Genomic DNA, 11,338 nt, shown 5'->3' with positions numbered 1-11,338 from the left:
CAGTGTTATAGACTAAAATAAAGAAGACCTGATAAATTTCTACCGAATCTAAAAAAGGCAGAAGGAGGATGATATGTCTTATTTATGGCAGCAGAATGAGGCTGTCTCAAAAGTTATTGCAAAAAGAGTTTCCTTGGACAAGTAGCTCTCCTACAAACAGCCCAGAGTGATTGAGGTTGCATACAGTTGATGTCCTCAAGCTACAGTGTTGTGCTGTGAGCTGGACAGGATGATTTGGAGGATAGAACAGGAGACTGAAAATTAGTAGCCCTCAACTCTATTCTTTTCCTGATACATACTCCAGATGAAATTCTCCTCTATTCCCAAAGACCCAGAGCCTTAAGGAAATCAATGATAAAAAGAGGCATTTTTATTATTTATCAGAATGTTGTATGGGCAGTTAATTCCTCCTTTAGTCACCCACTTCTCCAAAAATGTCTCCTTAAATTGTTGGGCACTTAAAAAATTGAAGAAAATTTAAACAGAGATGCTAGGTCTTCCTCTTCTTGCAGAAGATTTGCAATTAGTTCATATCTTTGGCATGTTTGTAGGCAACAAAATGGAAAATATTCTAGAAATGCAGATTAATGTTGGTATTATGAACGGATATAATTTTCATTTTCTTCAGCATTATTCTCTTTTTCTGCTATTTTTTCATATTTATGACTTTTGTGTATTTATATGCATCAAAAATTAATAAAAAGATTTATTAAAAAATGACATTGTTATAATTACTCCAATTGGAAAATCAGTACAACTTCATAGAAAACAAAGCAATATGTTGATTTTATGAACCTTGCCTCACTTATTTACATTTAGCATACTGAAAATATTTGAACAATTTTGTTGATAAATTGGAAGAACATCAGGTTAATTAAACCTATCTTGCAAGTATCCTTTTCAGAGTTTATATGCTTCTTATATTGGTTGCACTTAGAAGAATATATGTGTTCTAGAAAAAACTTGTGTGGTATTACAATTAAGCTCAGCAGTATTTCCAAGTTCAGCAACATCTCAGTCTTTCAAGTAGGTCTGAGCTATACTGAAAAGTTTTACTGTTTCTTATGACAATTATGTTATTTTTCATTTTCTAGTTTAACTTAAAATCTGCAATGACTCTTCCTCCAGTTTTTTTTCTTGTGATTTCTCCATTAGAAGCAGGATTTAAAAAGGATTTTTTTTGCAAATATAATTATTTTTCTTTTCAGCCTGTGGAGTTTAAGATACTAAAGATAAATAAGCTCTACCTTGCACTGGGTATCTAATTTCTGGGTTTGGGGATTCTTTCTTACTAATGTGTTTGACTTTCCCTTGGTGTCCCTGGAGAAGTCTGGGCTGATATAAATGCTGTACCAAATATTCTGAGCTTTCCTCTGCTGTGACTTATAAAACAGGGTCTAAACAAGCCATCTGTGAATGATGAAAATTATGACTTTGAGCAAAAAGCCTTTAAGTCATGAATTCTGCACCAGAACTAGAGGCTGAGATTGATGCAGTCACTAAAGATGGGTTCAGGTTCACAAGAATGTAAACAGTGATTTTGTTACTGTCTTTTTCAACTTTTCTGTAGCTTGCTGTCAGTTTTAATGGGCAGTCACACATCCTGGCAGTTTAGTACTCAGCACCTTGGTTCCAGTTTCCTGAAATCATATATGATTTTGTGTGGTTGTAGCCCACATCCAGAAAAAATTTCCCTATCTGAAAAATCTGCCCTCAAAGATGAGGGCTTTGAAATTCAGTGTATCCCAGGCATGAATCTGGCTCATTGCTGTCACATTTATCACTTCAGAAATATTGCAACAATGTAATGGAATTAATCTTTAACAGAATTAAGTCTTTGTGAATGGCTTGACTTTATTTTGCACAAAGAGACCAATGAAAATCTATCTCAATAGATCATGTTAACCTACAAATCTATGATGCTAGATCAGTTTCAAGCTAGAAAACCAAACTGAAATCTGTACATTCCTAATCAAAGAAATTATATCTGGCAGTTCAATTATATGTGCAATTACTCATACTTCAATCATAGGAGATACAAAAATTTAGTTTTTCATGCTAACTCTGTAAAAAGGAAATACATATTTATGAAAAAAAATATTTTTATCTTTACATTTTTTAAAGAAACTTCTTGAGAGATAAAATCCTAAACTACATTGTGGGGAAAAAAGACTCGCATATACCTCTGAATTCATTATCTGAACACAATTCTCCTTACTCCTGTGCAGTGTTTTTACTAATTTTTTTTTTTTTTTTTTTTTTTTTTTTTTTTTTTTTGGTCAGATATTGATGCAATGAGTAGTAGGTCCTGAAAGTAACAGTACAGTTACAGTACTGTTTGGGTACTGTATATGTATGCAGAGCAATATATGCTAAAATTTGTTATGGAAAAAGAAAAGTTGTTTCAGAGTAAGCCAAGTAATTCTTTCCTCACATCTGACCAAAAGCTTCCACGGTAGGAAGTTGAAGAAAGGAAGTCAGCCTATTCTGAGGCCCCTCCAAACCCCTTGATTAAACACCATTGGTTTGTCTATTCCCCACTGAGATAATAGTTGTCTTCTACTACAAGGAATAGCAGTCTCAGCTGTGAAGGTTGTGGTTCAAATACTTGTTAGAGCACAGAATGGAGGGTTGTCACAACATATAAAAATATGTTAAGGTTTTTTCCTTTCTTCAAAAGTCAGATGGCAAAAATCAAACATTTAAAGTTAGAAAACCCCAAATAAAGAATCCTGAAATATGTGATGCCTTATGAATAATTGTGTTCTGTTTTCCAGTGGGGATCCTAACTCATTCAGTACACATGACAAATGGGTAAGGGGATATACACAATAATTTTATGGGTATGTCTGTAGTGAACACTGTTGCACCATGAAAAGGTACGCAGCTGGCTCTGGAACTAGAAACTATCCCAATGTGAAAAGTGAAGTGACCTAATTAGTCCCAGTGCAAATACCACATCCACATCACTATACAGCTTCCTATACATGAGCTACTATACCTGTGTGGCATAGCAGTGTGGCATACACATATCCTCTCTTTTGGGACTAACTTGAATAAACTTCCGTGAAGTGTATGTGGATGTGCCCTACAATTCCCAATTATCCCAAGTTCTTAATTATATTCAAGTGCCTTGCTATCGGAACTCAACATTTTTAAAGAAGAATTTATCAGTAGGTAATTAATATATCTTTATCTGTAGGCAATTAATATAGCCTTAAGATATTCAAGAATATGATTTTCAGAAACCAAGAGTGTTTCAAAATTATTTGCTTTTTCAGAAGATGGGTGTGACTCATTTTCTTAAAATAAGACCTCTGAGAAGCTTGCAAAACGGGAAGGGGGAGTAGAATTCCTCTACTCCTCTAACATGTTTTTCTAGTTGTTGTTCTTTTTTTATATTTTCCCTTTCATATTTCATTAATTTGGACAATTTCTAGTGAGGTTAATGCTTCAAAAAATACAATAGAAAGCAAAATCCTTACAAGGATTCTATTTACTCTTTTTATGTTTCCAGGTTTGCTAGAGCCAGGAAAGGACACTATCATGACATATTCTTTGTTTCTAGCAAATTATGAGGAAGTAACAAGGAAGAAAATAGCCCACATCCTAACTAGCCCCTCTCAGTTAGTTCTTTTATTTTGTGTAGCCTGGATTCTAATTTCAGTTACAGGAAGAAGTACCAAGTGTAACACCATGAAACAAAAGTTTAACTGGGGTAAAACTAGTCTAGATGGTTTCAAACCCCCATAATTACCTTTTTTTACTGGATACTTTAATTAATACTCTTCACAGAAAGCAGAAGGGATTTAATTGAACCATTCTGATGCAATATAACTGAAGAGCTAGTATTTTATACTGTGTTGGATTTTAGTATTTGTATTAACCCAAGTGTTTTACAAATATGTATGAAAGATCTTACCCTGAGATCTTACAATATGAAAAGGCAGCTAGAGAATAATGGGGAAAAAATCCCAGCTAAGAAAACTTTCTTTGTCTAAAAGTAGTTTCTTGGAATCCTTATATTCTAAGAATTAGTATCTAATATTCTTTATTATTCAGAGCAATAGAACACATGAGGGAACATCTCAGATGACTGTATCTTTTTCTTTTCTGCTAACATCTCAGTTGCTCTCAGGAACAGATTGTTTTCAGGCACTTTCCCAGTGACAAACAGCCTTTTCCATTCATCAATAGAGTTCACTCGAAGTCAGGCTGAAGCTAGATGTTATCTTACTTAGCAATGTGAGGACCAACTAATTTCAGACCCTGGAATGAGGTATAATGTAAAACTGTTGTACTTTATTTTTTTGTTAGTCTTTTCTATCTTACATTTATCATCCACAATTGCTGCTATTTTTTCTTTTCCTTATGAATTAAATTTGAACAAAATTAAAGCATCTGAGTTAAAACATTTACTTATTTGACTTAAATGCATGACGTTCCCTTAACACAATAACTAGCAGAATTGCAATCCACTAATAGTGGACTGGTAATCCCCCTTTGGTAAATACAGGTATTAATTTGGATGAAAATCCAGGTGCTTTTTTTTTTTCCAGAAAAGCACGAGGAGAGGTCAGAGGTAAAGGATACTGATTCCTCTGAAATTGCACTCCTCCTTCTAATAAGAAATGTAGGCTTTTATTCAACTGCTTTTGCTGCAGCAGCTGCAGAAGCATCCAGCAGTTTGTCTCTCACTTAGGTAGAAAGTCTTGCAGATCCCAGCCTGGCCCTTCGTCTGGCCTCTGCTGACCTCTCATACTTGAACCAGGGGCATAGTAAGCCCTGAAATCTGTAAAGTATAGCAATTCCTGCTCTGCTGCAAAGCCAAGCTAATCAGCTAGAACTAGAAGATATTTTTTTTCTTTTGGTCTGGGATTTTTCGCTATTATATAAGGTGAGTTTTTTCTGCTGTTGTTGTTGGGTTTTTTTTTTTGTTTGTTTGTTTGTTTGGGTTTTTTTTTTTTTTTTACCAGGGTTTGTCCTTCTATTTGCATGACAGCCAACTAAATTTAGGCAGAATACCATTCTTTAGAACACAACAAATGAAGAAAACCCCAAACTACTCCCTACTGTTTTTCCTACTGTAAAATCCTGAAAAGCCTCATACTTCTGAAATATATTTAAGTATCTGACAACAAAAGGTATTGTAACCAGAATTTTCCATAGTACAACACTGACACAAAGTTCTCTCCCTTTACACTAAAGTACATATAGACTCAGTTGTGTTTCTATATTGCAAGTAATTTTTAACATGTTTCTTCACCAAATGGCCACAAATCTTGGCATATTACCTGAAGATATACTGGAAGCTTCAAAAGGTTAGAAGAGATTTTGTAAAGAGATAAATTTTTTATCCCTAATCTCTTTTACCCTTGTCTTATCCCTTTGGTGACCACTGCAGTCAAAATGCCTTCTAACTTCCTACAGATACAGAGAAACAGAAGAGCTCCTAGCAGGCCACATATATATTTTTGTCTCTATAAAGTGCAGCATCTTAATGTATTGTTAAGGGTTATTGTATGAAAGTAAACATCAATTATGTAATTTCCTAAATATTGAAAGTAGCAGAGCAGAAATACTAATTCCTTCCCCAAAACCTTTGTAACTCTTTGTCATTAGGGGAATGCCTCAGACATGTGAAATATAAGCTCTTGTACTGAAATAAAAAATTTAAAAAAAAAAAAAAAAGAATTAACATTTTGACTATTAGTAGTTGAAATGAAAAAAACCCTTCTTTTTAGGGAAATTAAAATACATACAAGAAACAGAAGTAAACTTTCCCACATTTGGTTCATTCTGCCTATTTTAATTTATTGCTATTTACAGAAGAAAAGAGACAACCCTTTTCTCTACATTAACTTTTTATTCTTACACTATGAACAGTTTTAACATTTAACTTCTGCTTCTGGAGTCTCTGCAATCAACACTTTCAAGCTTCTCATTATCCATGAAATTTTAAAGGTTTTCACATTACTCAAAATTCAAAATTCACAAAATATGCCAAAAAAAAACCCCAAAAAGGTATGTTTCCTCTAGTCAGCAGTACTTTAGTTTTCTGCTGAGGAGGGACAAAAACATTTAGAAATAATTTACTACAATTTCATTCATTTTGAATAAGTGAAAGATGCTGATTGCTTTTTAAGTTGGTTAGAATTATGAAAATATGAGTACTTCTACAAAAAGCATATAAGAAAATGCATACAAAAGAGCCATTAAAATGGAATATAAAAACCAAACTTATTAAGACAAATTTTTATCTAGTGATCTGTTTCTATGGATTGACTTCAGGAACAGACTTAAGTTTTTTATTTTGTTAAAAATTAACAAGTATTCTTCAGCGAGAGAACACTGTTGGGCTCTTGGCAATGCAGTGAGATGATTTCAACCCAATCTGCTGGAAGTCCCATGGGATCCACACAAAGCCAGGATTCATAAGAACAGAAAATGAAAACTGAACTTGAGACTTGGCACTATATTTTTGTGCTAGGACGCTCACTTCTGCAGTTCAGGTCCTGGATACAATTTTTACATACACATATGAAGATGTAAAATTCAGAGATAGTCCTTTACATGTAGGTCAGAATTCATGAGAACTACTGTTAGGGTTGAAATGACAAATCTTTCTGTCCTGCCTAGTCTTCCCTCTAGCCCCTTCCACATCTCACCCACCCTGCCCAGGTGAGGTGCTCCTCCAGAACCAGGCAACATTTGGATTTAAAATTCCTATTATGAACAAAGACATCAAAATTCTTCCCAAGTGTTGATTAAGATGCTTGTTTGTTTAGTTCTAAATTTAACAGTTAATTTGTTTATTGATAGATGTTAATGTCCCTTGCCATTAATTTTGTCCTAACTACAGCAAATTAACCTGGCAGCTAAAATAAAACAAAAATGTCTGTATGAGTTGTTACATTAATAATACCTTAATTTCAGCAGAGGACTCCTTTACTCTAAACAGGGTTTGTGGAAGAAGTAATTACATGTAAAGAATTTAAGTAATGTTTTGTTAGATGAGAATATTTAAAGTGCTGATATTTACAATCTGTTCAAGGCTACTTTTCATTTCACCTCCCTAGAGTGATGCTTTGACTTTGATGTTTAAGTATACTCTTGAATTATATGAATATCAGCTTCTGGTGTCCTTGGAATTAATATTCAGCTTGCAGACTTCCTGACCTTAGCTCATTTTAGAAAAGCAAAATTTTAGTATATTTAGCCAAAAACCAACTAAAGTCAGTTTTCAGGGTATTTACAACCAAATTATATGTGTATTGGACTGGGATAAAGTTAATCAAAGAGTCACTTTAATACTTTTTCCTAGTATAAAACAACAAATTTTAAAAGTATTGGCATTACAATAGCTATTTTGAAGTAGTCAGGTGTTCAGCTCATTCTTGAGATGGGTTGAAAGCGGATGGAATGGCCAGGCCCAGGGGGTGATCAGCTGCAGAAATTCTTGTTGGAGGACAGCACCAGCACCTAGTAGTGTACCCCATGGGTCAAGAGTAGGTCCAGTCCTATTCAACAACTTCATTAATGCTCTGAATGGTGGGGAAGAGTCTACCTCCACTAAGTTTTTAGGTCACACCGAACTGAGGAGTGGATGATATGCCAAGCAGCTGTGCTGCCTTCCAGAGAGACCTTGGCAGCTGGAGAAATGGCCTGATGGGGCCTCAGGAATTTTAACATATAGAAGTGCAAAGTCCTGTGTACGGGAGGAACAAGCAGAACAAGCCAGGAATGAGCAGAGGCAGGATCCACCTTGCTAGAAAGTGGCTTTGCAGAAAAGGATCTGGGGATCCTGTTAGATACCAAGTTGACCATGAGCCAGCAAGGTGTCACTCCTGCAACAAGGGTGAGTAGTATCCTGGGGTGCATTAGGCAAAATATTTTCAGTGGATCAAGAACAGTGATCCTTGTTTTTTTCTACAGCACTGATTAGTCCACAACCAGGGTGCTGGGTCCAGTTCAGGGCTTGCCATTACAAGAGAGACATGAAGATACCAAAAAGAGTCCAGCAAAGGGCCACTGATTAAGGGACAGAAGCTCTTCTCATATGAGAGGTTGAGAGGCTTATGTCTGTTCAGCCTGGAGAAGAGAGGACTCAGGGGGTTGTCATCCATGTGTACAAATAACTGAAGGTAGGGTGCAGAGAGTTTTCAGTGGTGCCCACTGAGAGAACTAGAGGCATTGGGCACAACTTGAAAATAGTTTCCCTCTAAATATCAAGAAACAGATCTTTATGGTGAGGATGACTCTGCAGAGGATATATTCAAGGGATATCTGGGCAAGGTCTTGGGGAGTTGGCTCCAGGTGGCTCTGATGAAACAGAAGAGTGCACCAGACAACCTCCAGAGGAGTCTGACAACCTCAAGCATTTTGTGATTCTGTGATTTTGACATACTTCCAAGACACTTATTTGAAAACTGTAAAAAAGTATTGAAACCTAGAAAAGAGCAGATGAGGAGTGAAATGCTACCGAACCTAACCAGTAGGAAAGATTAAAGAGAGACTGGGTAATGAAGCCTAATTTTTTTCAGTTAGGGTCAGAGGGAGCATAATATCTCAGATGCACTTTTAGGGGCTGAATAACTGGAGCTGTCTGCATATCCTGAAGCTCAGATTTATGGCTTTGCCACACCCTTATCATCAAAATTTTTACTCCACGTAACTCAAAAACAGCACTTAGGAAACTGTTTGCATAGTCAGCACAAGATGCTTTCCTAGTGAGTAGCAGGAGCTCACATAAACACACCTTTTGTTAGTATGACCTCACTGAAGAAACATGACATCAATTCTTGCTTTTACTCATTTTTGCTGAACTTGGCCCTGTCACTTTTTCTACTACTAACAGGAGATTCCTCATAGCACAGGTTCTGTGCAGGGGCCCAGAGCCACATTCCAGGAGTGTTCCCTTCCCACCCTCAGGAGCTCAGATGCCTTGCAAGGTGAATTGCTAACTGGTATGCAGCAAAGAATTGCATGTTTCAGAAATAATAGTAATTCTTAAATAGTGAATTTGCGCAAAAAAATTGTCACCTAGATACTTCAATCCCTGAATGGATTCAGTCAGAAGTCATACATGGCAAAAATACACTGAAGCAAATAAGACAATCATAGCAAAATAAGTAAAGAAGATACATTACAAATTTAGCACCCGTTGGTGTAAGTGTTGAGTAGGTAGAGAAAATGAGTAGCTGCTAAATGAAAAGGCTATCACTTCATTATGCAAAAACTGTAAATTTGCTGATATTTTGAATTCTCTTTGTGACAGTCATAATTATTTTTCCTCTTGAGCTTTCATGTGATCAAATCTTGCTTTGTAGAAAGATATACCATCATGAACATGACTGTAAAACTGCATTCATCCCAGTTTAGCGTAGGACCATCTTGCAAGTTTCAGAGGAAATACAGCTGGGAAGAAAACAAGTGAGGTTTTTGCAAAAGAAGAAAATTAATAAAAAAGCCCATAAACAGGCACTGAATTAAAAGTCACAAAGCATGTGAGTGAAGAGTAGCACTGTACAAAATTACATATATACATGGATATTTTGAAACAACAAATATTTTGGTTATGAGTTGGGGTGCTAAACATTTTTCAAAATGTCTTTGAAGCAAAATAGAAATTTGCTTTTTTTCACAGAAAAACTGGATCCAAGTATTTTTTTTCACAATATTTTTCAATCCTGTTTCCTGAAAACATTTGATAGTGAACATGAACAGATCATGAAAGATACACTTTGCTTTACTCTACTAGTTATACTGGTTTATAGAAAGTTAGAAAACATCTGGCTTCCATACATAAGGTAAACTTTGATGACAAAGAGGAAAAAATATTTCCGCAGAACCAGTCTTTCTTTGAAGTCATAAATTACATATAGAAAGATGATGGGCTGTTTTGTGGGCCCTTATAGTAGTGGTAAGATGCAGAAGGAAGACAATAAATAGTTCTCAAAACTTTCTGACCTGAGACCTCCTCTTAGGGTAGTTAATTATAAGGAAAGAGTTTATTGTGGATCCTGTGTAAAGAGCTTTGTGTAGCAGGCAATTATAACTTGTTGCAATAAGAGCTGGAAAATGAACTGTTAACTGGCAATACATCAGGTTGAGGAAATACTCTAATTAGAAAAATTATAGAATGACTAAGTGCTAGCCATGGTGACACTAAGATTTAATAATCTTTCTTGGGAAATACATTAAATGGAAAAGTAAAAAAAAATTGTTCAGACTGAGACTTAAATATCTTCCCCTGTAAAGTCATCCTACATAATCTCCCCTACTAACTCTATCAATTTATATTATTTAAACTCCGTGGAGAATTTTAAAAGTTTTGTTATAAGAAAAAGCCTCATATGATTATTTTTACTGTTATTGATAATCACATACAAAAATACTTAAAAATAGTTATGAACAATATATTGATTTTGTTATAAATAATCTTTAGCAGAGTTATGTGAGAAACTCATTCAGTGAAATCCCAAATGTGTTTTGGATTTTTAAATTATTATTACTTAAAAAAAAAAGCATAAAGCTATAGACTTAGTTCATTTGCTCATTTTTCTCACTTCAAGACATTATGTCAGCATTAATTCAAGGTATCTTGTAAATTCATATACTTTTTAAGGTGGATTTTCAGTGTGTGTGCTAGTGTTTACTTCAACCAGTGACATTATTTTCTTGTTGCATGGATTATCTCCCTCTTTCTAAAGTATTTTATAAATCCTTTCCTTACAGAAATATTCTTGCCAACCAAATTAGTTGACTTTCACCTTGTGATTTTCTTAAAACACTATTTCCTTTGTAGGGATTTTTACCCAAAATTATAATTCTTCTTTGGTTAACCAAAGCATATCCTCTCACAATGAAGTTCTTAAGGGGATGAAATGTAAATAGTCAGATAAAAATGTAATGTTTCTTTCCAAACTTGTAAAAAAATTATAGCATTTTAATAAGCTGTGTTGTATTCATGGATCAACTGAATGATCCTATTGCATTTTACAGGAGGAATGTATTTTTAATTTTTTTTTTGCTAATGCAATAGGATAATTTTAATATAAATGATACCAGACATCTCTTCCTTTTCTTTTTCTTTACAAGATTTTCCATTTAGAAAAACAATACTTTGTATCACTTCTCCTACATTCCTCTTTATTTTTGTTCATTAGCTGTATGTTTTCAACTTTGGGAGAGGCTTTTTTCATTCCCTGTAATTGCTCTCAATTTAATTTGACTTAATAATAGCAGTATTCTTCTCTTGAATGCAAAGTTAGAGGTACCTGAGTATTTTTCTTTGGTGGTAAATTTAGCTCTAAAATATTTAATTATATGCTATAAA

The sequence above is a fragment of the Lonchura striata genome, chromosome 1 (genome assembly GCF_050655825.1).
Source record: "Lonchura striata isolate lonStrDom1 chromosome 1, ASM5065582v1, whole genome shotgun sequence".
In the NCBI taxonomy this organism is placed as follows: Eukaryota; Metazoa; Chordata; class Aves; order Passeriformes; family Estrildidae; genus Lonchura; species Lonchura striata.
This window is presented reverse-complemented; position numbering follows the sequence as displayed.